The following is a 6,595-nucleotide window of genomic DNA, read 5'->3' as shown; positions in this document are numbered from 1 at the left end:
CTTTTTTTTTAGTTGGACTTCTTAGATAGTAGGGGGCATGGAATAAGATAAATTTCTTTACTCCCCTAAGAGAATTTATAATGTAAGAGAGTATGAAAGGACTTTGTATACTGGAGGATATGAATGTAGTTCAGTCTAGCAAGAGAATGGAAAAAAGGGAAGAATGGGTGAATATCACATGTAGGCAGGGTCTCAATTGTAGATGCTCTGTTACATAATTGGGGGAGATTTTTCTGGTCAGTGAGGAGCCATTGTAGTCCTTTAAGCTGGGAATGGTTTGGCTGTATGTGTGTTGAAGAAATAACTCAAAAAGTCATACATAAAAACAGTTAGAGGTAGAGAAACAGGATTGGAGGATGTTGTATCAGTGTAGATGAGAGATGTTGAAAACTTAACTAGGGCAGTGGCTTCCAGGATGGTGGAAGATTTCAGAGATACTGAAGAACTAAAAACTGAGAAAGGCACTTTGTAGTTGCTTATGGCTAGATTAATAAAGTTTGATTATTTGGTTCTTTTGCTATCAGAGAGATAATGATAAATAAACAAAAAATTGAGCAAAAGATAAGACTGAGGTTTGGGACAAAAACTTTTTTGTGTGTGTGTGTGTGAACGTATGTGGTGATGCTTGTATCTAACCCAGGGCTTCACATATCCAAGAAAGCATTCTAGAAACTCTATACTCAGCCAAATCCCTAGCCCCTCAAATCCCAAAACATATAATTTATATTTTAAACTTCATATGTAGGTGAATTATTTGTTCAGAATTCTTATGTATATTTACAACTGTTTATAAAATCAATAGGAAGAAATGCATATGAAAATATTTCTTAAAAAATAATGAAATCTAACATCTTTCTGAGCACTTAATATTGTGATAAATATATCCTGAATATTAATTTACAATTTAACAACCCTTAAGATAGGTACCATTTTTACCTCTTTTCAGATACCATTTCACTGCCTGCATATGTAGCAATAGGAATGAATCCTACATGGGTCTGATGTTCATTCATTCAAACCTTCTGCAATCACTCAGCAGTTGATGTTGCTTTGTCATGATATAAATGGTAAGTAGACTTAGAGGCTGGCCTACAAAATTCTACTGTATCATATTTTTACTTAACTATTGAATTTCTAACATGCCTTGAATTTAAGAACTGGAATGAGAGCATTTTTTTTTTTTCATCAGGAAAGAAGAAGAAAAAAAATTACTTTCCTTGTCTAGATCTCATTTTTAAATAGTCAAAATCACATTTCACATACTGCTGCCTATTTCTGTTCATTGAAAATCATTCTCCCCATGTCTTGCCTCATCAAATGAGATATCAGTAAATAACCTTGCAATGCTTCTCTCACCAAGTCCAATTTCCTCCTCTTGCTTTCAAATTCTTTAATCTTACACAGATATTTACAACCAGTGAAACCTCCCATTCCTTTTCAACAAATGAAAGATACTGCTATTTGCTACATCCTGGTCTTGTTTACTAATCAGCTTCTTCCACCTTCCACATCTCCTTGCTGAGTCCCTTGGGGCATCCCTGTTGCCCCTGCCTATCATAGAAGGATCCCGTCTATTGCTCTGAAATTAGTTTTCTCCCTCAACACCCATTTCACTACCACCTTCTCTGCACCCCATTCATCCTTCAGAGCACCTGATTGTCACTACCTTTTAAAAAAAAATTTGAATTAATTTACACTTCAAACATTTTAAAATATTTATAGAGTGTCTACTGAGTGCCAGAAACTGCTCAGTCCCCAAGGACATAAAACAAAGAATTGCATTTGGCTTCTGCCCTCTGAGAGCATTTGATCTGGTGGAAGAGAAAAACACACAAATAATCTAAGAGAACATGGAAGGATAATCACAACACCAGCAGTGTAAGCAAAGCACAGAGAAGAGAATTAACTCTGGCTCCTTACCTTAGTGAAGGCTTGAAGGAAATAATTATCATGTATTGAAGAGGAGGATTGCCTCTGTTTAGAAGAGTGTAAGGGAATGTGAAATGGGACAGTAAAAGTTTGCAATGTAGAAGTATATTCTATTGCTCTGATTCAGAAATAAAAGAGTACTCAATTGCATCCAGACACTATTGCCAGACCTTGATTCTTTCATTTCCACCACAAACTTTTTTTCTGGTAAAAATTGCACATAGGTTTTCAGTGCCTCTCCTATCATGCTTTTTCTCCTACATGACTTTTCAAGAATTCCTAAAGTTCATCTGTCTTTTATGTATAGTATTTTTTGCTCCTGTACAAAAATTTGAAGGATAATATAGTTTGGTGTTTACTGGTTTGATTTTGTCAGAGATCAGAAGAGAATTCATTGCAACTTGTTCTGCTGGCTCCACACCAAACCCAACTTAACAGGTATTCCTTTATTATAGGGGAAGTTACTGAAATAGCAGCAGTAACTCATGCATGAACTCATGTTCATTTCTCAGGTAAAGCTAAGCACGTCTGTTTGTAGCATCAGACTCCCATTGTTTCTGTTAAGCTGAGTTCTGGTGAATGCATGCGGAGCTCAGTGTGCAACCAGTAAGGATCTAAGTGAAAACATGGAATTACAATAAAGCCTGGCCAGCCCAGCAGATCCTGAAAACACTCCTGCAAATGTCAGAATGGAAGGAAGGTGTTTCTTTCATCTGTGAAGAGTACATTCTGGCCTCATACTCAGTCTGATATTTAATGTAAACAGTGCATATCTCTAGCATATTGACAGAGGAATATCAGGTTAAACTTAAAACATTCTGTTGCAATTTGCTCTGGAGTCTATGATATCGTTGTAATAAGTGTCTTCAAATTCATTTCACATTTTAGATGTGTTATTGAGTTGTTTGCCTCAATTCTGTAATTCTGAAATACTTTTAAAACCATAAGATTTATACAAAATACTAATTCTGCATATGTAGCTTATTTTCTCCACTTTTTTTCTCTAGAGTATTTGGCCTAATCATTCATTTTATTTAGTTTTGATTGTGTAGAGAAATGGTGAGATTTGAATGGCGTGTTTGCCCTTTGCTAAACAAGAACCAACATTACTGAAAACAAATGTGCCTATTTCTTCCTCTTATCATCTTCAAGAAAGAGCTATGATTAACCACACGTCAGAAAGCATACTGTGGTTACTTTAGTTACATGCAAAATCTATAAATATATCTAATTACAGAGTGAATTTTAAAAGGGAAACAAAAATAATCTTTAGTAGTAGAAAAGGGGGATATTTGAAGTAACAAAATACAAGTGCAGGTCATGTCTAATGGAGTTTTATTTGCTAATCATGAATATTTATGATAGACAATACTTTTTATTTTGCCAAATTGTGAAATTCAAGAATCTCTACTACTTTTCTGTACCTAAAGAATCCCTTTTATTGTTACCCACTTACAAAAATACTTGACTAGCTTTACTTATTGCTACTTATTAAACTTTGCAATACTCCCAATTAAATAATTAAATTGGATCAATTAATTATATTTATTTGAACCTCAAGGTCAATCAGAAGAGGTCTTTTATTGTTTAATTACAGATTTAATTACATCTAATCACTGAACTTGGGGAAAAAAAAAACCCTTACAGCACTTAACTCTAATGAGATCCACAGAAGTAGTCTTATTAAAATATTTTATTCTCCTGCCCAGATTCTTCAAGCTGGGCTGAAAAGCATTAGACTAGTGAGGGCAGCTAGGCAGAGGACACTGTGGGAACATTGACCCAAGGCCAACAGGTTCCCTTTAGGGCAGCTTGGGAATTTGCTAGGTACCAAGCATTGTCTTTTATTATTTGTTAATATTGGTAGTTGTAATTTTTGCTTGTGGGAATTTGATCCCCAATTTGATCCATGTGTTTTCCTTTCAATAACTTTCTTCAAAATTGATACCCAGTGTTCATTGCAGATAATGATAAAGTATAAAAAGAAGAGATAAGTGCGTTAACAAAAAAAATGTTAGATGATTACCAAAAATATTAAAACATAATTTTTATGTAGTAATAGAACTGATATATTTTTAAAGAATGGCTTTATAATTTTGGAGGAAAAAAGTTAGGATAGTGTATTTTTGTACCACTTGTAAAACTAGTATTTTAAGTGATTAGTTGATAATTTCAGGCACAGCCCTCACTGCTCTATAGTATAAATTTTCACTGGGTGAAATTAACAAAAGTGTTACATGTTGCTTATTTTCTCTTCTTCATCCATATCTTGCATCTTTTATCACCAAATTATTCATTAGCATTTATATCAGGAATGGGTAGGAGTAGGCCTCTATTTCAAATCCTCCAGGGTTGGGAATGCATCTCTGTTTTAGAGAGTTTTTCTACTTTGATCTCCAACTTCTGAGGTTCAGGGAGAGATAATCTGATCATTTGTACAGCTTAACCTGAATATTGCATCACAAATGTCATAGCACCTCATCTGACATGTGACTATTATTACCAGTTTTTGAAACATGTTTGATTTTGTTTAAGAGTTTGTAGAGCTTAAGATGGAGATACTGTAGAGAGTGCTTAGTTAGTTTTCTTCAAGTGCAAGTAGAAATGATAGCTTAGTGTCAATGTTCAACAACTGAATTAGACAACCAGATTTATCACTTTTTCCATGCTTGCATCATCCAATGTCCTCAATGCAAAAATGCTCCAGGTTGCTGTATTATATCAAATGTTGGAAAAAGCTCTCAGGGTGTAATGACAAAATATTTTCTTTCTCATGGACAATTCTCATTAGTAGTAGTTTCAAGAATAAACAACAAAAATGGTTTTCACTAAAAATGTTCAACAGTCTGATTCTTAAAGACATGATCTTCTTACTCTATAATAATTAACTGCAATGAAGTTATTGTGCAAGGGAATGAGAGGAAGCAAAGAATATTAATTTTTATTCATATTCTGATTGGGCAACTGCAGATATTTCCACAAAACTCTTCTCATGAAATTGTGAAAGGTAATAAAGAATGTATAAGGGACATAAAGGAATCCACCAATGATTGGAGACAGGATTTTCTTTACATCGTCTAATAGACTCGTTTATTATTTTAAGCTGGTAAAAAGAGACTTATGATTCGTGTTGAAGAAAGAGTTATTTGTGCTTGATACATTGAAGACACTGTTCAAAAGCAGTTTGTCCTTATAAAAGGATGACCCCTGTAGTAATTCTTAGGCAAGGAGGGACAAATTCAACCAACAAAAAGCACATCTCGCCCCGAGTTCCCCATGATTTCTCCACATATAGCAAAAAAATACACATTAGTAATTTATTTGAACATGCACATCAGTGAGTAGCACAGTTCTAGGCTACTCAGGAAACAAAAGGGAGAATATCAGCATTACCTAAATAAAAAAAGAGAGGTGAATTACACCATTTTAATTGTCTTAAAAACACGGATAAGAGGAGCAATTAAAATATAGTCCTAAATAGTACTAGCTAATGTAGATTACATAAGTATACAATATGATTCAACTAATAGTGCTCTGACAAGCATAAACCACCAGTTCTAGTAAACAAGGCCCAGATCAATTGCTGAGAAAATGTTAGATTCAGATGTAATAAAAGTTACTTTTATTTCAGTACTGAATGCAAAACACAGACCAAGTGTGAAAACAGCGTTCTATAAAAGGTGGCTCTATTAAAGCAAGGAGGCCATTTCCTTTTGCATTTTTAATTTTGGAATTCTATTTTTGACTTTTGCTTTCTTTACTTTTCCTCCCCTGAGCACTAATTTATCAAAAAAGACTTCAAGGTGCAAGTTGTACATTCTTATCATTGTACCATTTCGTCTCTTTCTGGAAGAGAGTATTACAATCAGCATTACAATGTTAATTCTTTTTCTCCTAATATTTGTTTCACATACATGTACTTCAAAATCATAATGTCAATTGAGAAAAGAAACCTACAAACGAGAGAGAGTGATGTAATCATACACTTCCTATTGTGCTGTGTGTCTTTCCCATCCCTTCTCCCCTTTCCCTGTAAAGAGCTGTAAAAAATTTAAGGCAGATGAGGTATATTGCTGAAGAAAAAAGTTATTTTTGAAAAAAAAACTCAAAAAAACTTTTATTCTGCCCTTCTACTCAAGAAAGACTACTCAACTATAAATCTAGTGCTAGAAAAAAGCAGGAAAGACACCGTTTGCGTGTACCATACTATGTCTTCTATTTCTAGAATGGCTTTTTGTTAATTTAATTTTAATAGAAAAAATAAGCACCTTAAGCTATGAACAAGAAAAGAACTTCATTATTAGTGAGTCTAGAATCCAAACGGAATTAAGAACACTCACTCAAACTCTCACTCATTCTCACAAAGGCCAATGCTACTGATTAGAATTGTAAAGTGCTGTACTTAGTATAAACACTTGTATACACTGCAGACACTGAAAAATAACCCTCAAGCACATTGTGTTATAGTTCCAAAAATATATTTACAGTCTATTACAAAGATTACAAATGGAAGTATCTAGGTGACTGTATTATGCTAATTAAAATTATTTTTACAGATTACTTTTCCTTAGGGACAAAAAACATTTTAGTGAAATTAAAATGATTTTTCTAGTCAATCCAAAAAATAAATTAAAATATCAAATAACACTGTACAGTGACCTAAAAG

Source organism: Marmota flaviventris, chromosome 6 (genome assembly GCF_047511675.1).
Source record: "Marmota flaviventris isolate mMarFla1 chromosome 6, mMarFla1.hap1, whole genome shotgun sequence".
NCBI classification, from domain to species: Eukaryota; Metazoa; Chordata; class Mammalia; order Rodentia; family Sciuridae; genus Marmota; species Marmota flaviventris.
This window is presented reverse-complemented; position numbering follows the sequence as displayed.